This window comes from Protopterus annectens, chromosome 11.part0 (assembly GCF_019279795.1).
Source record: "Protopterus annectens isolate FY-2018-M chromosome 11.part0, PAN1.0, whole genome shotgun sequence".
Taxonomy (NCBI): domain Eukaryota; kingdom Metazoa; phylum Chordata; order Ceratodontiformes; family Protopteridae; genus Protopterus; species Protopterus annectens.
The window spans coordinates 626,438,965-626,461,857 of NC_056745.1; the positions used below are offsets into that span (position 1 = coordinate 626,438,965).

General features: G+C 37.7%; 1 pseudogene; it reads left to right on the plus strand.

Annotated features, from left to right (window-relative positions):
• Positions 1-21,901, plus strand: part of LOC122814974 — a 66,487-nt pseudogene extending 44,586 nt beyond the window's left edge.
• The last annotated feature ends 992 nt before the right edge of the window (positions 21,902-22,893 follow it).

A 22,893-nucleotide genomic window follows, 5' to 3' on the forward strand; every position in this document is an offset into this window, starting at 1 on the left:
TCCAACAGCTGGAACCAGGGGTGGAGGAAGTACTGCCACCACTGCCAGAGAAGGTGTGGCATCTATGGTTGAGGTAACCAGGAGGTTGGTGCAACAATCTTGGGTGGTGTTTGCAAGGAAGGCTTACGGTAGGGCTCTTTATGAAGTTGATGAATTTGTCTTACAGTTGCCGGAGGAAGAAGGGGTTTGGTCAGAGGAGTTACTGCTTTTTTACTTAGTGTGGGCTTGGGGTTTAGGCAAGGCTCTACAAACAGGATATATCTGGCAGCAATTAGCATATTTGTGCAGGTATCTGGGTTGCACAATTTTATGAAGTCTTGGACAGCTGGGCGTATGCTGAAGGGATGGGTAAGAGTGGCTGGAGAGTGTAGGGCTATGTGATGGCCATTGACGAGGACATTTTTGAAAGTCTTACTGAAAGGCTTAGCCTTACTTGAAGGGAAGATTGTGGATTACATTATGTGGGTCACTTTGTGTGTGTGTGGTTGTATTTTGGTGGGTTCTGTGTGTCTGAGTTGTTAGGATCATTACTTTGGAAGTATGTAATGATAGGTCCTGGAACGATGCTTATTGGCTACGAAGGACTATAACAGATCATTTTGGGAAAGGTGCATCAATAGTGCTCAAAAAAGACAGGAATGCTAGGCATTGCCCAGTAAGGTGGGCTATGGAATTAAGGAGGACTTAGGTGGGGGGCCCATATGACTTGTTTTTCCGGTTGTCAGATGGCAGGAGTGTAACAAGTGGTTGGCTCATGCAAATCAGTAAGAGAGTTTTTCGTTGCATGGGTTTTCCAGCTAAGAGGTTTGCAGATCATTCTTTTTGCACTGGTAGGGCTTCGGACATGGCTAGGGAAGGCTGATCCATTGAGGTTATTAGAAGAGTTGGGAGGTGGTCTTCTAATGCCTTTTTGTCTTATGTTAGATAAAAATTTTCATTGTATTTAACAATTGTTTATTTTTTCCTCTCTTTCAGAAAAGCAGATTGTCATCCTGGGTCATTCTTATATCCATTGGGCAGAGAAACGGGCAGCAGTTAGGGTGGATGGAAAGAATTTAGGTTTGTCTCAGTTAGATTGGACTGTTACTTGGCATGCGGTTAGAGGGCTTAGGTGGGATCAACTGATGCATGAGTTTGAAGTGGTAAGGTTGTGAGTAGGTTACCTATGAATATTAGTGGTGCACTTAGGCAGTAATGATCTGGGAATTCTTCTGAAGAAACATTTGGTGGATACCATAGTGGAAAATGTGTTTAAGTTGCAGACTTTATGCCCTGGTATGTGTATAGCATGCTCAGAGATGTTTGACTTGGATGAATGCGGTCAGTTACCGGGCTGTGGAGTGGGTTCAGAGGTTTGTTAACCAGAAGTTGGCTAGCTAAAAGGCATGTACACTACAGAACATAGGGACTTTAAAGACAGATATGGTGTTTGGTTTCGATCAGATGGGTGGATTTGAGTGATGTTGGTTTAGATTTGTTTAATGTAAATTTGAAATTTTTAGATGATATGGTGAAGTTTATTGGATAAGAGGGGGAACAGCCTGGGATCAGGCTGGTGGGCAGGGAAGAAGGACAGGATTGTCCTCTTCTGTTCCCCCTTTAGGTTGTGGTGTTGGTAGCATTGAGTTTAGGGAGCAAGTGAGTTGCTGGATGCTGCTTGATAAGAATAAGCAATCTTATTTTGGATGCTGCTTATTTGGAAAGGGTGAGCAGGTATGCTGCCCTGATGGATGATTTGGATGGGGTGAGTGGGTACGCTGCCCTGATGGATGACTCGGACAGGGAGAGTGGGTATGCTGCCCTGATGGATGACTCAGACAGGGTGAGTGGGTACGCTGCCCTGATGTTGCTGGGAATAATGTGATGATTTCAGTTAATTGTTACTTTTATATGAATTAAGTTAATAATTTGGTTGAATTAATAAAGGTCGTCAAATGTCTTTTAGTATTAGTATGAGTTATTTTAAAGGGGACTGGACAAATAATGTTAGGCAAAGAGCAAATAGAATACTTTTAGGAAACAATGTGTCTATTGTCTGTAAAGGTCACTCAACCCCTATGAAACAAGATAATACCACTAACAACATTGGAATTCTGGATACAAGTATTCAGCAATCTGATGATTCAGAGCATATGGAAGGAAATAAAAAAAAGGAAAGAATGAAAGAAGTTCACAACAAATAGAAAGGAAGAAAAATAACCTACTGATAACCACACAACCCGAAAGTTGCAACAAGAACAAAGTCCAATACTTCACAACATTGCTCCGGTACAATAAAGGCTGTCCCTTTACCCACGTACCACACTGCTTAGTTAGTCCAAAAAATCGATCTCAAATGGATATTTTGAAAAATTTATTGTAAATAAAATGTAGGATACATGAAATAAAAAACATTAAACACATAAAAAGGAAAGTAACTGATTTAGCGCTTTCATCTCCTGAACGGAGACTTCTTCAGAATCCAGTTACCATTAACAAACCATGTATTATATATCACAGTATTTTCAACCCATTGGTTGAGAAATGAGCAATTCCTTTGATTACATAATTAATTACTTGACAAAATCACATAAAATTAAAAGGGCTAGCTTCAATAAAAAGTCTATGCAACACTGCAAGAAAACATTGCGTGTAGTAAAAGGTGTTAAACAGTACTACCTATTAAAGACACAAAAAAATACAAAAAATAGTATGATATATAACACCAAAAGAACCCATATATAAATAAGTGCATATTGTTATTATTATTAGAAACCCTAAAAGCACAGTTGAAGAATCACTGGTGGGGGAAGGGCCCGTATACATCTTATAGGGAAGGATATAATAGGAACAACAATTATAGAGGGGCAGGAATGGATAGAAATTGGGAGCCAAGACACTGGGAGCAGGGGCAATTGGATCACAATCAACAAGAATATCATAGATATGTACAGGAACAACACCCTGATATAAGGGAAGATGAAAATAATGTTAGAACCAGTGCCCCTTTAGGGATGGACGAATCCTGGAGATCAGAGAGGCTGAGTAACCGGACCCAACAAACATCATATGCGCAGGTTATGCACACAGGGAGGGTATACAGATAGGGGATTTAGAAATGGTTTTGTGTCAAGACACAATAGGTGATTGTAGTACTGAGCCAACAATAGTTGTACAGGAACAGGTGTTTATTGTACCGGAGTAACGTTGTGAAGAAAAATAACCTGATAATGTCTATAAAGCAAAGAGAATACATATTTTTTGTTATGTAACACACAGATTACAAGGAAGGATCTCACTTTTTTCTATCAGAAAATCTTCAGTCTACAGAAAAAGGCATAATTTTTCTAAAAAAGTAGGTAGAAAAAAGAAGGAAGAGGTGGGTGCAAATGAAGAAATCAAAACTGAACGTGAAAGAATTGAAGAACATTAGTGTAAGAAAAAAGAGAAGAAAGACAGATCTTGACAACATGACTTAAACTGTGGATGTCCAAAGCCAGCTGGATGAGAACTCTATGCTTGCAAATGTAATAACTAATAAAATCAGTGGATTAATAAGACTAATAGTCATTCTTTTGTAACAATAGAGCAGATATTACCAAATTAGAAGATGTGTCAGGTCTGGTCAGAAAAGATGTTCCTGTAAGTGGAGATTCAGTTATTAAATAAGCTGATACTTACATTTGCAGATTAAGTAGTGAACATCAAATAGTGGTATGGTTCCCAGGAACAAAAATAGAGGATGTGAGACAGGTCTTAAAAATGCCTTAATGTAAGGAAACATGGAACTGTTTTTACTCATGCCTGTACAAATGATCTCATTGCAAGGCTGTCTTACTGTTAGGAGGGAATTTATAGCCCTCTTAGCATAGCTTCTACAGGTATTAGGACATATTGCTCACAAATCGCATATAGAAAGGGTAGTCAGGTCCCATGAATTAAAATATTTTTGGGGATAAATACCTACATGAAAAAATGTCCCGTTTTAAAAAATGGAAATGTGTAAAGCATCTGAGCCTAAAATTGGACACGTGTGTTCGGACAGGATGGCGTGCACTCATTAAGATCAGGGAAGAGAATATTTGTAGGAGATATTTTGCAATATTTGTTGAACACAAGGCATTTCACAGATAGCAACATTTGATGCATCTGTGATGGTTGTTAATGCTAGGATCATTAATAATAAAGGTTTTTTATTGGAAAATTTGCTACATTATCACAGGATTGCTGTTAAAAAAAACTATCAGGGAATGAACAGAATATACTAGACATTGTTTGTGTTCCTAAAGAAGTTACTGTTAGTTCATGTCAAGTTCTACCACCATTGAGGTACAGTGATCATTGGGTTATAAAGGTTAGTTTGTTACTAGGAATGTTCTTCTTGAGGATTTTTAGGGATACTTTCAGGAATGGGAACAGACGATGAAATGTTCTCTGGAACAGGAACATTAGACAAATCACTGTGAGAATTGGAGTCTCTATTACAGACAGGATGCTGTACCACTGGTTCAGACACCGGTACTAAATGCTTCTGATTCTGCCTGAATTCCATACCTTGTGACTCAATAATGTACTATCTCGGCTCTTCACACAAATGTTTTACAAGTCCTATTCAGTCAAATCCTTTCGCTGTCTACATCCTCACTATCTCTCCTTCTTTTAATCAATTCAGAGGCTTGCTGGCTGTATCATAGTAGGACTTTTGGGACTAACGCTTCTTTAGGAGTTGAGCTTTTACTGCTTTGTTGGTTTTAGCACTCGGAGCCAACAAATTCTTACTGATTTGTAGTGTGGTTCTGGTTTGTCTTGACATTAATCTCTGGGCAGGTGAACCAAGAAGATTGTCGTGAGGAATGTTTCTGAGATTAAGCAGATTTTGAAAAACATCAGTATTGTCACATTTAGATTTTTCCAGCAGTTGTTTTGCACTTTGAACTGCATGTTCAGCCAGGCCAATTCAATTGTGGGTATTCAGGACTACTCGTAACATGAAAAAAGTCCCATGTTTCAGCAAATCTTTTAAACTGCTGACTTGTAAACTGTGAACCATTGTCAGAAACTACTTTATGTGGACTACCATGGACAGAAAAATGTCTCTTCAACATCATAATGATAGTATTGGACATTAGATTTGGAAGTAGATCAATCTCAAACCAATATGACTAAGAGTCTACTAACACCAAGTAATGTTGACCATTCCATTCAAAAATATCTGTAGCTATTGCCGACAAAGGTAGTTCAGGAATCTGGCTTAGCTGAAGTGGTTCTTTTTGCTGATGCAGTTTAGCACTATTACAAACAGAACATGCTGAAAGTTCTTTCTTAATATCTCTTGACATAAAAGGCCAAAATACTAGTCCTCTGGGTCTATATTACATGATTGAACATTTAGGTGATTGAACACCTAAACATCGACACATAAATGTCAAACTCTGACAATTGCGAACAGCCATTTACACAAATTTTTTCCCTGGGAAAAAATTTGCTTGGCCGTCATTGGTAATTTGCCCTTTTCCCCAATGTAGAGTGATCTCGGAGTTGGTATATTTAGTTAGGGGGTGGGGGGCACAGCCCCCCACTTGATTAGTGTTTAAAGATTTGTTTTGTTTCCGGCGGCCAAGTGAATTTTTTCCCAGGGAAAAAAATTTGCGTAAATGGCCGTTCGTGGTTTTAAGGGTTCGACATTTACATGTCAATGTTTAGGTGTTTGATCACCCAAATGTTCGATCACATAATATAGACCCTAGTCCTCTTGCCCTTCTTTGGTAGAATCAGTTCCTGGGTGGCCACGATGCAAGATTCTAATATACTCATACTCATACTCTAATATACTATTGTTGCAAGGAGTTTGGAACAATCATTTTTGGACCATTCATGATGATAACATATTCCATCAAAATCTCATCTCTGTAAGGAAAATACTGCTCCATGTCTGGTGGAAAACAAGATTGCTTTGACAGCCATCCTTAACTGATAAAGTGGTTGAGCTTCTGGAGAACTGGACCTGAAGCTGTGTGAGTTCTGAGATCATGATGTGTGGAAAACATTTCTCACTTCCATGACTTCAAACTCAGGTTTCTTATTTTCATGCTGTTGTTATCTGGATAATGTATCAGGAAGATAAAGAAGATTGCCTTTTGTATAAATGAAGTGAAAATTGTACTTTTGCAACTTTACCATCATGAGTAATCTTGCTGGAGCTGTGTGCATTGGCTTTTTCAAAACAGTAACCAAAGACTGGTGGTTTGTCTCAATTTGACTAGGTCGGCCATAAATATAATCATGGAACTTCGAACATGCAAACACAATTGCCAAGAGCTCTTTCTCTATTTGAGCATAGTGCATCTTGGTTTGGGTCAGAGGTCTGGATGCACATTCTACTGGTCCAAACTTCGAAGCATCACAAGAAAGTGTTACAGACTTGTGAATATCAAAGTATCTTAAGGTGGGTGGACTGGCAATTCTTTGTTTCAGGACATCAAATGCACTTTGGTGTTATTCGATCCAGGACCAAGTTACATCTTTCCATGTCAGCTCTCTTAGCGGTGCTGAAAGGTCACTCAAATCTGGAATGACTGCCCAAATAGTTGATGATGCCAAGAAAATGTTGCAAGGAGGTGACATTGTCTGGAGATGGCATCTCAAGAATTGCAGTTTGCTTGGAAGGAGCTGGTCATAAGCCTGAAATGGTAAACAAATGACCCACATAGGTAACTTCTTTTAGCCTGAATTTACATGTCTGAGGATTCAGCTTAAGATTCACTTCAAGAGCATGTTCCAGAACTTTCCTGAGGTTTCTATCATGTTCGAATTCATCATTACCTCTCAAAAGAATACCATCCACTATAATAGCACATGGATAGCCAGAAAACAATTGCTCCATTACACGCTGAAAGACTTCACTGGCATAATTTATCCCAAATGGCATTCTCAAAAATCTCTACCTTCCAAATGGTGTACTGAAAGTGGTTAGCAATGAAGATTTTTTGTCAAGCAAAATTTGCCAAAATTAACTTTTTTCATCTAAGACAGTGGCATTTGGCATAAGAGCAGCAACTTCTTCAACTGTACACATTGGATGATAAGGTTGTTTTAGTGCTTTGTTCAAATCTCTTGGATCACTACATATTCTAATAACATCTGAGCTTTTCTTATGAGCTACCACCATAGAGAATATCCATTCAGTTAGTCTTCTACTGGACAAATTACACCTAGATGCACCATTCTGTCTAGCTCAGCTTTGACTTTGCCTTGCATAGCTACTGGAACTTTCTGTGCTAGTCTGATAACTGGGCTTACCTCATGGTATATCTTCATGAAGTACACAACTGGGAGTTTGCCTAACTTGTCTTCAAAAAAATTAGCATAGTCAAAAAAAATAGTTTGTGCGAACTTTTTGTTGGTACACATGCTTACATGGTGGACTTCTGCATTAAGTGAAAGCAGTCCCATTTTCAAACTGTCTTTGAGGCCTAACAATGACTGCACATGTCTCTCGACTACCTAAAATTGCAAGTCATCGCTGTTCCCTGCAGATTAACATGAAAGCTCTACTGAGCCTTTGGTTTGACTTTCTTCACCACAATAATCAACAAGCTTCGCACACCTTGCCAGATCAAGCTTCTCACTAGCTCTTACTTTGTCAAACATTTCAGCTGACATAACATTGCACTTTGAACCAGTATCAACTTTGAGCTATACAGGTTTCCCTTTAATCAGAACAGTACAAAACACTTCATTCTTTGCCCACAAATCTACTGCACTGACTGTTTCACCAAGTACTGACACACCATCAACATAAAAAGCAGGGTCACAGCTTTCCAGTTGATCAACTTGCCTCTTTGCATGCTCTTTTTTAATAAAAGAATGTGCTCCTTTTGATTTATAGAACCTTTTGAAATTATTCCATTTTTTACATGTGTGGCACTGCTAACCAAAAGCTAAACACTTCTCTTGTTTAGGCTCATGGCTACCTCTACAATTAGGACAGTTGACTATGAGGCTTGCCACAGGTCTTGCTGAGTCACCCCTCTGCTTCACTGAGCATGTTCTGCATTTTACTGGAGCTGCCCTGGATTTTGCTAGAAAGCCTTGAGGTGGGGCCACACCCTTAAGCCTCTATCTTTCAACCTCATGCTGCATACTATCAACACTAGCACTGGAAGGCACTGCAAGGATGCTTTTCTCATTTGTAAGCATATTTGTGTGCTTTTCTGTGAGCTCATATATCTGAAAAATGTCTGTGGCCTTATTCAAAGTTAAATCACTACTTCAAAGCAAAATCTTTCTCACTGCATCATCTTCAATACCACACACATGCCTGTCTTTTATCAACTCATCTCATAAATCACCATATCTGTACAATTTTTTGCCTTGTTTCTCAAGTCAGTTATATATGCTGCAAACGTTTCACCAGGCTTTTGATCTCTTATATATATTATGTGCCTTTCCAATGTAATATTCATTTGGTTGTTACACATTTCTCTAAATTTACATTTTAAGCACTCCAGGACTTCCCGCATTACAGCCAGTATCACAATATGGAGGTGTTTCCCCTCCCCTGCATACACAGCTGAGGCATACACAAAGGAATGCTCCCTTTCAGTGGCTTTTGAACCAGCTAAATTAAGCAGAATAAATGCCTTTGTATGTGCATCTTTGTCAGAAAAACCAGCCTGTATGAAAATGTTGTACTCTCACTCAAACACTCTCTAATTATCAGCAACATTATTATTAAATACAAGTGGAGGAGGTCTGCAAAGTCTCTCTGCCATGCAAACAAATTGCTTTATACACAGTACAGACAAGGCTCTTGTAATTATATTCAAATACACACACACCAGGTACTTGAAAATATTCAACTGCACAACAGTTGCATTGAAATGATTGTATTTTGTGAAATAACTGTACTGTAATACTGCACACACTTGCAAACACTTTGCACAACGTATATCTTGACTAGCTTTAGTTAATAAGAAAAAGAAGCACTTAGCGAAAAAATATGGTCGTTTCCCCTTTTTTATACATTTTATGTGATTCAGGAGTTATTTCAAGCATTTTTTGTAAGCATTTTGAGTACTTTTATCAATATATCATTGTTCTGAACATTTTGTTTAATTAGAAAGTCATTTTGGATGCTTTGTTTTATATTCATTGAGTAAAAAATAATTTAAACTAGTTTTAGTACCTGGAGTTGTCTTTCTGACCTGTTTGCAAGTCATTTGAGCTTTGGATGATTCACTTATGTATATCCTTCCAATTGTGACTTCGTGTCTCATGGTCTTGAAGAAGATTTACTTTGGATCCCATTCTGACACCATGTCTCTCGTCTTGTGTATTCAAATAAGATGATGAGGCTGGGTGTGTATTTAAGTAGTTTATTACACACAAACATATCAGGATGACTGACTGGAACATTAACTAACTGACTGACCTCTACATACATACATGCTTTTACTCCGGCTGCGCACTTAAAATGGCACTCTTGCTTGCACATGCTCAGTACTTATATGCACATGCCCATAGACTGAAATAGCTATTAAAGGTACACACACACTCTGATCTACATTAATAACAGATTTTATGGAAATAAAACAGTCACTAAGTAAAACTAATTGGAATGGTGTATTCAGTGGAATAGAATGCAGAAGAAATGTGGAAAGCTTTGAAAGAGAAATTGTTTGAATGCAAAAAAAATAAAAAATCAAAAAAATGTTTAACATCAGAATCTAGGCACACAATTCAGGAGGATATATTTCTATAAGAACAAGATACTTGATTAAGGTGAGAGGCAAAAAATATAGAAATAGAAAAGAGGTCAAACTAAAACTTTGAAAACAAGCTTGACAGACAAATAAATCATAGTGTGAGACAAGATCAAGAAAATGTTGAAGATTATTTATAAAAAGATATTGAGCATAAGGAAGGAGTAAAGACATACAAAGTGATAAACTGTGTGTAGATTCTAAAATTTATTTTCAGACACAACAGATTATAGCTATATTTACAAAATCTTATGCAAATCAGTTTGGCTCCACCAAGGGTCTGATTAGTTGTCCTAGTAACATCTAGGTAATCTCAAATACAGAAATCAAATTAGATTATATTGAAAAAAACTATGCACAATGGATCCAAACAAAACACAGATAGGATACAGAATTAGTAATAATGACCCGAGAACACTTAAGCAAGAACTTATATATTGTATCTATTATTTACTAGGTCATATAAATATGGGGAAGAGTCCTCAGGATTGGAGACATGCACCTATTACATTTGCCTTTAAGGAAAAAGGGAGTAGGACAAACACCAGGTCATACAGACCCTTAAGTCTACTTTCATGCTGTGAAAAAATAATGGAGAAGGTAATATTGCATAAGTTGTTGTTATAATTGTAAAGGTTGGGACTTGAAAGCATATATCAGCATGCATATCTTGAAAATAGGTGTATTACCACCTGTAACATGATGTTCTCCGACAATATAATAATGCCTATGAATAAAAAATGTGTTGTGATGGATTTTATATAGATGGAACTTCAGCATTTGACAAGGTCATACACAAAACACTGACATGGCTTACAAATAGGACATGGCAAATGCCATACAGCAATTAGGCAGGTGAAATTATTGGTTACAGTCAAGGTGTCCACAGGGCTCTGTCCCAGGCCCATACTTATTTAAATTGTATCTCTCCGCTCTATCCTTTTCATCAGAGGTGTTCGACATTCTGTATGCAGATGATGTGAAGTTGGGTAAACTGATTATATGTGTTACAGATATGGCATGTCTGCAAAAGAACTTGACTAAGTTGACCATTTGGGCACAGGAGAATAATATGCTGATACATCCATCAAAAACTAAGCATGTGAGATCTGGGAGACATATAGTGAAAGGTGAATATTTAGTATAGCACACAGTGATTGAAACTGTAGCTTCATTTTAATACCAGGGCATATGGATAGATTCAGCTTAGAGTTTTTCTAATCATATCCACCAGTTGGTTAATGATAGTTGTGATGCCCCACCACTGGATCAGTAATCAAGGAGCCTCAATCCTCACGACTAGCACCAGTGGGGGAAGTACAGTGGGAGGATGACAAGGCAGATACACAGTATTTTCAGATGCAGCTTTCTGCATTAAGTGCAATTTCCCTTAAGAGCACACAGAGACCACAGTCAGTCTGGGGCTGGTTTCTCCCTCTTTCTCCAGATCTCTAATAAGACTCCCCACTGGCACAGCTATAGAGCTGATATATCAGCTGAGTGGCCAAGCAAGGACCTGCAGCACCCTCTCTGTCCAACCAGTGTTTTGTGTCCCTGCCCAAGTAGCCGACACGCACATACTCCTTGAGGTTTGATTTATATGCACACATGCGCGCGTGCGTATATATACACACACACACACACACACACACACACACACACATGGGAAAGGCTGGCACAGGTTTACTAGGTATGCCCCCTTTTGCCTAGACTATAAGGCTATTATCACTGCCACCAGCCACTCATTATCATCTACTTTATGGTCCTTAACAAAGGTGTCCAATCTTACTGTGTAATGTTACTATGAATACAAATGGTAGTTTGACCAAGATAGAAGGCTATTTGGAGTGGCCCACAGTGTCACCAAATAAATATGCAACTACTCTCAGAACTTAAATATCTCTCCATAGATCAGCCACAATGAAAGTTTTAAATATTTAATAATAATTAATAAAAGAAAAAAAAAATACTCAATATATAATTACAGTAACATCAGAGTTTAAAATCACACTAAATATTTAAAACGACATTGCAGGAAAGTCTCAAATAAATAAAGAAAAACATCTACATTAAGCTTTGCTATATTCCTGTCTATATCTAAGAGAATTATACTGTTTCCTAGACTCACTTACTCAGAGCAAGGCAGATGAATGGATTTTGATGTTGTCAGGTCCAAGACTGAATACAGAATGCTCAGTCTCTCTAAGAGAGTTCTCAGATTAATATCTCAGCTATTACTGCTGGGATAACTTGCAGAATGACATCTTTGCTTGTCATCTGACTCCTAGTTCCTAGGCCCAAAATAACCATTGATGGCAGCTGGTAGCATTTAGCATCTACCTGTGAGAATACATAGACCTCAGATTTTTTAGCAGATGGTGGAAGTCATAAAACAATTTACATTTCTCCACATTTAAAGACAATACAGAAAACTTCTTTATTGCTGACATTGTGTCTCCTGCTGCACTGAAACTGAAAGATAAATATAAAATAAATGAATTTAATTTTGGCTATTTTTCTGATGTTAACCTCATGTATTCTAATTTCTACTGTTAAAATATACATTTAAACAGTTACAATAGTGCATGTATACTTGTGTTCTTTTCCATTAGGGCATGCTGGGGTTACATTTCAAGCACTTTGCAAAAACCTTTTTCAACACACATGTCTGTACAAACAAGTTTGACTTATACATGACATACAGTTCTAATACATTTGTAACACAAGTATCTTACATGAAGCATGTTGACATTCACAAATGACAACAATCATTTACAAAATTCCAGACAGCTGTGCTGGCAGTGTCTCCCTTTGTCACACTTCTATATAAAGTATGTTGATATTCACTAATGACATATAATTATTTACAAAATTCCAGCTAGCTGGGATGGCAGTATCTCCTTTTGTCACAATAGTTATAGGACTACAGGTTGTATAAAAAGATTTATAAAGTCTAGGAAATCAGAACTGATGAAGTCATTGTTTGTTAGTTATATTAGACCCAAACTTGAGAATGGAATACCATGAAACTTCATAAGAAAGCAAGCATGAGTAAACTGGAAAGAGTACAGTGAAAATATACCAAGGGCATCTCTGATTGTGAAAATTTAAGTTACTATGAAATACTAAAATATACAGACTTGTATATTGTCTTATATAAATATTTAAGAGGAGACCTTATTCAAGTATATAGGGCATTTAGAGAGAACTACCTCGGGCAATGTTTGGAGTTATCAAAAATAATAGAGAATCATCAGACCACCTATGTAGAAGATTCTATAGGAATGAGAAGTGTAGTCATTTGTTGTCTGAGAGAACAGCTGATACATGGAACAGACTACCAAATTACATTAAAGCAAGTACTAGTTTAGATATTTTTAATAACAGCTTGGACACTTATTATGGGAACAACTGTTCCGGTATATTGGCAGGCTAGAAGGTAGTAATGCCTGTGCTTGAAATATTTGTATGTATGTATGTAGGTATGTATATAATAGTGGAGAAGAAGACATCAGAGTTATAACTGAGTTGATGAAATAGGTAAAGCAGTGCACAACCTGAAAATGTCTGTATGTTATTATAATAGTTGTAGTGATGTGGCTGCGTTAATCAGTAAGGCTTTATAGCAGACACACATTACCCTTTTCTTTAGATTATGGTGATTGAGTGAGTAAAATAAAATTCAAGAATAGTACAGGCCATGGATTCATAGTGAACAATAATCTTACTCATATTTTTGTTTTGCTACCAAGGTACTACAAATTTATCTGAGCATTAGGTGATACTATGCAGATATTAATGTGATTTCTACACAATGTATGCATATACAGAGATTACTTAACACCAGAGAGTTGGGGATATGCATGTGCAGTTGCTTTCAATGTCTGTAACTTGTAGGTAAAATAATTTAATCATAGCTCCCTGTTTCAATAAACCTGATTATATATGATTTATAAAACAGCAGTTTAACATCAAGAATGACCAAAACAAAAATGTATTATTCACATTTGGTAACTTGATTGCGAGGCTTCATTTATGGTCCATTAAGGGGTCTTTTTGATAAGCCTACAATCTGAATTTACTTTTATGAAGACCCTGACCTATACACAGCCTATTATAAAAGCATAAACAGGTCATGGCCTAATAGGCTTCATGGTGTCCCACTCATGTATGCTGCTGGAATAGAGGGCATATTTAAATCTCTTTCTCTCTCTCTCTCTCTCTATGTATATATATATATATATATATATATATATATATATATATATATATATATGGTTTACCTTTGAATGATTGAGTACCATTTCTGCGATCAGTCATTTCTGCGAACTGTAATGCTGAAATATGGACAACATCTAAGGATCAAATATCGAAAATGGTTTGCTGGAAAACCATTTCTAACATTTGATCCATGTGTTTGAATGGCAAAAAAGCATTTGCTTATTTCCCATTCAAACACATGGTGAATCGGCATTGTGGTTCTATGCAGCCATACTTCTGACGTTTTGCATGTCGCACATATGGCGTTCAACAAAATAAAGGTAAACCATATATATATATATATATATATATATATATATATATATCTTTAGAAAAGCCATAAAAAGTATGCAACTTTTGTATTCAACAGATGCAGTATAGAACAGATGGAGTCAATTCATGCCAACCTGTTACTCCAGGAATGGCATGTGTTTTAAAATTAAAGTTGTAACATTAAGAATGAATTTGGTTTAATGAGTGCTGATGTTGCTGAAGCATATAAACTGTATATTATCTATAAACTAAGTCAAAATGGTGAAAATGTCACCATCTGTGAAATTAGACATGATCAAGCTAAAATTTAAAGTGCCAATACAAAATACCTGATGAATGATGTAGCCTTAAATATATTTATCATTAGAACAGGCTTAAGAGTATGTAATCAAGACAACCTGTATCTTAGTCAGTTGCCTAAATGAATGGTGATAGGGTTTGTTGGTGACAGCTTCTTCAGTGAATAAGAAAAACTAAGACACTAACAAAAACTTATGGACATTTTTGTATTTCTTTATGGAGATGGTGAACAAGTTTCTGAAGCCCCTGCAGCCTGATTTTGTACATGATATTTACATCAGAGAATACAAATGGCTTCATGCTAGTGAAGATTCAAGAAAGACAACCCCTTACTTATTCACTCAGCGGGGTTTTCTCAGAGGTACATGTTATTTCCCATTGATCTTGATCCTAACCAAAGTTGCTGAGATCAATATTCTGATAGCTGTTTCAGGCATGTTGCAGTGGCTGTTAAAGCTTACTGCATAATATTTTTGGAGATGTGCCATGTTGTCTGATAACCTTGAAGATGAAATAAGATTTGAAAAACCTCCTACCGGCTACAGCAAATATACTGCTTTACACTGTACTTGGTAATGTAACAGAAATTACCAAAGATAAAACATGCTAGATTTTAGTTAACATCAACGCACAACTTTTTACATTTAGATCTTATCTGATAGAGTTTTTTTTTTTGACTGTCCAATAAGCATATCATACACTCTTAGAGAATGGTTTGAACATCGTCAGTAAGGAACACACTTGCATCAAGACACTCAGTAAGACTTCTCAAGGGCAATACAGCTTGGTAAAAGATATGCTACAATGTACTGACTTCCAGGTAAAAGCAAAGCAGGTTTAATATAAAATACAAGTAAGTGCTTTCATGCCCAAACAGGCCCTTCATCTTACCAGAATACAAAACTCAATTCAAACATCACAGTTATAGAACAATCAATTAATAAAACAGATCACATGATTTAAGTGCCGGTTTTAAAGGCACCACATCATTTAAGCCAGAGCATTTGTCACCCTGCAACATTATAATCCATCTTACTTCGGCAGACATGAATGACAATAGGACTTTATTATTAGCTTTCTTATTCTTTTATCAATATGAATATCCTTGTTATTACACTGAATATTCTATTAAACACAGAGTGATTTGAATAGTATCCAGTACATAATCACTAATGCAGAGTTTGCTAGATTAAAATTTAAAATCCACAAGCCATTATGGTCAGAAAAAATATTCACAGGCAATGTTTATCCACTTGTCACCCTCTAGCCCTCCCTCAAGGGTCCACTCTCTATACAGTAACACTTTGTTCCAGTATACAGACTCCCCTTTTCCTTGAGAATCAGGTGCCTCCCTAGCAACCTCCCTCAAGCCTCTTAGTGTAGGGTCTGAGAGCTGAGCCTGTCTCAGCTCTACATTTGTGACTATCCATAGCTGCCCTTCCACAGGAAGTCTGGTATCCTCTGACAGCAATGCCTCACTGTCAGCCTGGGTACTACTACTCACCTCTGCCCTTGCAGTCACTCTGTCCAGTGGAACATCAGTACGTACAAGCAGCTGTGGCTCACCTTCCAGCTTACTGCTACAAGGTAGCTCCCTCCCTGAAGTAGCCACCTCACCAGTCCTGGCTTCAAGTGTGGAGTCTGTCTGGGTCCCCCCAAGCTACCAGACCCACATGCTTGTCTCCAAGCTTAACTGCATGCACACAAGGTACTGCATTATCAAAATCATTCCCTATCAGGACATCTGCAGGGATATCCTCAAACACACCTACATCGCTTGCTTCCTTTTCCACCCTCCCAGTCAAGGTGAACCCTAGCCAAAGGCATTTGATATGAGGTCCCTCCTAAACCTCTGACTGGAGTGGACTGCCCAAGCAAGTACTGTTCCTCTTTAACCATTCCAGACTTCACAATGGTTATGTCAGATTTTCTGTCTCTCTCGGCAGTGGTCTGTTTTCCATCCTCTATGATAGGATATAACTTCTTGTGACAGTTTGGTACCCCCATTGTCTCCAGACAACTTTCCACTGGCATACTGTTATTCCAGCTTGCTGGCTCCCCCACCTTCTGTTCCTCACCTTGTCTCTGTGGACATCTATATGCTACATGGTCCCACTGGTTACATTTAAAACATTAACCCTTGATCTTGGCTGTGTACTTGAATTAGTGGCTTCCTCTGTTACTGGCAGACTCTGTTAGGGGCATTTTAGGTTGCCCACCATGGTTTGCCTTATATCCATGAGCAGCACTGGGTATCCATTTCCTGTGCAGTGATGCCCTGGTTGCTAAGTAGAGATCCCCTTTTTTCCCCAGCTCATCTGCAGAGTTACATTCTTGGTCTGCCAACCAGATTCTCATGTCCTCAGGAAAAAAGTGCTAAGAGAGTGCTAAAAGAGTTTCCTCACCAAAAGTCTGCTAGTCCTTAAAAGGTAGTGCCTGACACCCACTCACCCACCTATGAAAGTAAGTGCTTAACTCAGCAATATAATCATACACGCTTTCATCTGCCTTGCTTTTATGCCCACAAAACTTTTTTCTGTAAGCTTCAGGTGTTAACTTAAAGCATTCAAGTAAACATTTCTTGACTTTTTTCATAGTTTAAACAATCAATATCAGATAATTTAGAAACAGCAGTTACAGCTTTACCATGCAGTAAGGAGGTCAGGAACCATACCCAGAGCCCTTGGCCAACATTATACTGTTTGCATACTCTTTCAAATATATGAATACAACTATCAAAATTATCACAGTAGGTAAATTGTGGAAGAAATTTACTGACCTTTATTGCTTCTGGGGTTTGGTTATTCCTTTCCATATTGCTTCCATGACCCTGGCGAAGAGTCAGCATCTCCCTCATACATCAATGCTGCTTCTCATTTTCTTCAGCCTACAAACACCACAGTCTCTCATTTTCTTTGGCCTTTAAATGCCGCAGTTTCTCTGCTTATTCTAATTCCATCTGTTTTGCCTGCCGCAGTTTGTCTGCTGATTCTAATTCCATACTTTTGGCCTCCAGTTTAAGTCTCTTTAACTCCAGATGGATCTCAAAGTCCTCTGAGGAAAAGGTGGACTGCCTGTTTCTGAAGGCTGCAAATTCCCATCACCAGACTGGTTACCCTCCTGGTTGCTGGTTTGTGTTGTAGCTGCAACTAAGGCTGAAATAATTTCCTCTTTAGTCAGGTTGGCATACACCAGTCCTTTGGCTTCACCTTGGCCAACTATCTCTTTGTCAGCTTGCCATAATCCTCTGCTGACATTTTTGCCTGCTCGCCTAACTAAACTAAATAAACATAAAATAAATAAAAACTGTTGTGATATGAAATTCTGAGTATTCACTGTGTGGCTGCTGAGAGAATGCACATCTTTAAAGACAACTGCTTACAGGCTACAGAAGTTCAAAATCCACACCACCAATATGTGAGGCCCCCACATTGAGCTAGTAATCAAGGAGCCTGAATCCTCACCACTGACACTGGAGAGGGACATTCACTTGGAATACAAATGGATACACTCAGTATTTCCAGATGCAGACTTCTCTGCATCAAGCACAATTTCCCTTAAGAGCACACAGGGCACACACTCTGCCTGGGGTCTGGGTGTCTCTACCTGTCTCCCTCCAGGTCCCCAGTAAGACTCCCCACTGGCACAGCTGTAGGATTAGGTCCTCAGCCGAGTGTCCAAGCCAAGTCCTCCAGCATATTCAATGTGAAACCAGTGCTTTTTGTTCCTGCTCCAAGTAGCTGACACACACACACACACACACACACACACACACACACACACACACACACACACACACACACACACACACAAACACACACACAATCTTTGAGATTTAATTTTCACACATACACATGCACACACACACACACACACACACACACACACACACACACACACACACACACACACACACACACGCACACCTAGGAAAAGCTGGCACAGATTACCCACTCTACCAACTTTGCCTAGACTATAATGTAGATTCACTGCCACCAGTCAGTTACTATAAGGCTCTTAAAAGGGTATCCGATTATACTGAGTGAAATTAATATTAATACAAATGGTAATGTTGACCAAACAGCCAGGCTTTCAGGTGTGGCCACAGTTATCACCAAATAAATATGTGCAAATACTCTCAAAACTTAAATATGTTTCTAAAAGGACCAGTCACAATTAGAAGTTTAAATATATTTAATAATAAATAACAAAAGAACATGAAAATACTAAATATCTATTTACAGTAAACACCATAGTTTCAGTCACAGGGAATATTAAAAATAACAGAGATGGAAAGTTTTTCACACAGTTATAGAAAAACAGTATTTAGCTAGTCTCACTATCTATTCCTGATTGACTAAAATAATTAATTTTCCTACTTACTGAATAGAGCAAGGCAAGATGGGTGAGTGGTCCTTGTTTTCAGATCCAAGACAGAATATAGAATGCTGCTGAGACATCAGTCTCCTCTAATAGTAAAACATTATTTCTGTACAGAGTGACATCACATACATCTGGTCATCTGATTTCTGGTTCCCATGCAACCCCCACTGCCAGACGCTGTCATGATTTAGCACCTATGTGTTACCATACATACAGATAGAGCAATGCTCACATGTGGTGCAGCTGTTGGAAGTTATAAAACCGTAAAACCATTACACTCTTCCTACAGGAGCTACAACCTGTCTAAAATACAAACATTGCATCTCTGGCTCCCTTCAAAACTGTGTGATAACATCTTTAGGGCTTAACCCATAAAGTAATTTAATTTCAAGAATATTTTGCCAAAGTCTGGTGGATTAACCTATTCCCTTCCAGAAGATGCTGTTAAAACATATATATTTCGTTCAGTTAAAATAATACATGTACATGTATTTTACTTCCATTAGGGCACACTGTTGATACATTTTAACACAAGCAAAACTCACAAATACATTTTCAGCACAAGCATCTGTACAAATCAGTTTGATATAATTCCAGCTAGCTGTGCTGGCATATGTTACACATCCACTACTCCATTTCTTTTGGCATAGCTGGCAGAACCTCCTATCATCATACCACCAACTCCCTGAAGCACAGACATCATTCCATTTCAAGCTATATTGATTACCTGCATAATCCAATAAAAGGTCATATGGGAGATGAAGCCTACCCTGGCACTCTGGCACTTATTTGGCACAAGGGACAGGACACACACATGTGCGTGCACACACACACACACACACACACACACACACACACACACACACACACACACACACACACACACACACACACACAAACACATACTCCTAAAGCAAGCACTTCTACAACAAATTTCAATTTGGAGAAATGCCAATTAACCTTCATTACATCTTAGGGATGTGGAAAGAAAGTGGAACACTGAGCAAAAATCCATGTGGCTACATGGAGAAAATGCAGACTCTACATAAAAGGCACCTCAGTAAAAGATGAATTAGAGAGTCAAGTATTGTAAGGTAGCAATGCAAACAACTGTGACATACTACCTTACTGAATTTCTACCTTCCCCATCCTAAATGTTTTTGATAGGCTCTCTTTCGATAATAACATATTTACTTGGTTTACAACATCTTTGCTTCCTTTCTCTAAAATATATTTTCCTCCAGAACCTCTAAAACTGCCTGTGCTAGGATATTTTTCTATCTGCATGGAAGTTTGCTATGATCACGTTAGTCTGTAAGAGACAAAACTTGTGTTGCAAAATATTATTTTGTGCTGTCCCCACAGCAAGCGCGCACACACACAAACACACGCATACACGCACACACAAACATGGTCCTACACACACAGACACACATGCATGCCATAACACACACATACACATAAACATATATATAGATGCACACACGCGTGCATGGACAAACATACACAAACACACACATACATCCATGCAAATTGGTGCATACATGCTTACACACATGCACGTACATACACACACACGTGCGCATGCACACATAAACGCACACACATATGCATGATTGCACAAACAAGCACAAAAAGGGATTGGGCTATGGCATAATGGTTAAGGTGTTTGCCTTACACACTAAAAGTGCAGGGTTTGATTCTCAAATGAGATAATTGGCTAGGCTTAAAATGGTCCACAAGGGCAGTTAGCCTAGTACTAATCTATAAAGCATGAATACACACACATAGACTCACCTTTAGTTCAGATCATTTGAACATCTCATTTTAGATTATACTTTATTTAATTTAATGTAGACATAACAATACAGCAGTAAAACTGTTAGCATCAAATTGGCATGCTTAACATTTGTATTCAGCATTCACACTTCTTTCATTCTGGAGGCCCACTAGAAAGGGATCCATATCCTACCTATAGTACCTCAGTGCATACATTATACAGCTTATCCCCATCATCTGTCTGTCTGTCTCACTCTCTTTCTTTCTTTCTTTCTTTCTTTCTTTCTTTCTTTCTTTCTTTCTCTTAGCTTCCAAAAAAAGGCTATGATCATGTCTTGATTTTTTAATCTATATTCATCTCCATTACCAGCCTTCGCTCTTTATGACACTGCTCTTACTTCCAATGGCATTAGTATTTTCTTTTTACCAGATTTATTATCACTATTATTTTGTTGGCCCCTTATTTTCTTGTTTGTTATCACTACATATTCTCATATTTTCTACTTCATAATAAATGCAGTTATTCTGAATTATATATTATTAGTTCAAAAGAGCTGTAGCTTTAATTAATAGTTCAGTATTACTATTTAGTTATAGTACCAACATTAAATTGAATATGATTATAGGTTAATTCAAGTACCAAAAGGAAAATTGGCTAAGCTTAAAATGGCCTGGAAGGTCTGTTAGCCTAGTACTAACCTATGAAACACTGAGAAGTGAGATTTGGGTAATAAATGTTTTCTACAGCAAACCCTTCACAGATATGAGGAATGAGCATGATATCCAGATTAATAAAAAGGAATGGAGCACATTTGTTTTTCTTTTTTTTGCTTCTCACTTTCTGCAGCTTTCAAACTTTTCAAATAGATTACTTTCCAATTATGAAAAAACAGTAAAACACTACAAAATAAGGCAATGGAAACATTCCAAACATGAATATGTCTAATTTGTGTATCTGTAGTTTTACCAGTTTTATATTGGTTTATACCAGTTTTGTACAGATGACTGTGCTGTGCAACCCAGTGCAAGCTGACATCCTCAAGATTAAACTGGTCTTTGTTGCCTTTGTTCAAACTGTAGCAAATGAGTCATCAAATGAGATCAACAAGCAAAGTAAGAACACAGTGTATGACGTGTCTGGAATTCGTGATTCCTGGCTGTGAGCGAGAATGTGTGGAGCAAGAAAATCAGTATGAATTGTATGAATGGTATGTAATGGTTCATGGAGCCGAGGATGATTCGTGCCTTAACAGTGCTGAAAAAACTATCAGGTCATTCAGGTCTTTTATTAGGAAATGTGAATGAACCTTGACATGTAATTGCTTTCTCTTTCATGTGAATCTGTATGGTGGTTAACAAATTATGCAGCATACAATTCCTCAGATTTTACAGTATTACTTCACTGACTGATTTTTTGGATTTTGTTTAGTGGGTGAGTGAAGACCCTTTCAGTCACATCCATGGCCACAAGGCAGAGGCACATACATAAAAAAAATGTGAATACTAATACATAACCAAGTGTAAAGATTAAAATAAAACATCAGATTGCACAGTGTGAAAGAGTTTATATTGTTGCAAAGTACTGTTTGCTTGTAATATGTTTTTTTTTTTTTTGGTCTGAAGAAGCTTTTTAGCGAAAGCGCTCGCAATAAACATCGTTTTACATTTTTAAACCTTTGGTGGACTGCCTGGTTGCTTCGTTGTAGCATTTACAATTTTGAGCTTCATTTTTTCTCTTTTGTATGACGGAGCATTTATCTGGTGGGTTGTTTGCAGTTATTTTCCTCCTTATATTATTAATTTATTTATTAACACTTATTTACTGTCATTTATTTACTGAGAAAGTTTGACTGGGAACAGATGCCCTTTTTCAGTAGAGGCCCAGGGAAAAAAACTCCAAGGCATCATATTTAATGCAATTAATATTTACAATAACACATTTTATAATGTAGAAAACCAAGAAAGTGTGGCTTTCACTAGCAACCAAGTAATCAAAACAAAAAAAGCCGTAGAGCGGAAAGCAGTACTGTTCCAAATCCAAATTACGAAAGTGACACCAACATTTTATAATGTAGTTTCAGTGAATACATAGCATAATAGTCAGTATAATAGAATTTCTATTGATATTCACAAACGTTAAATTTACCAGTCTTGT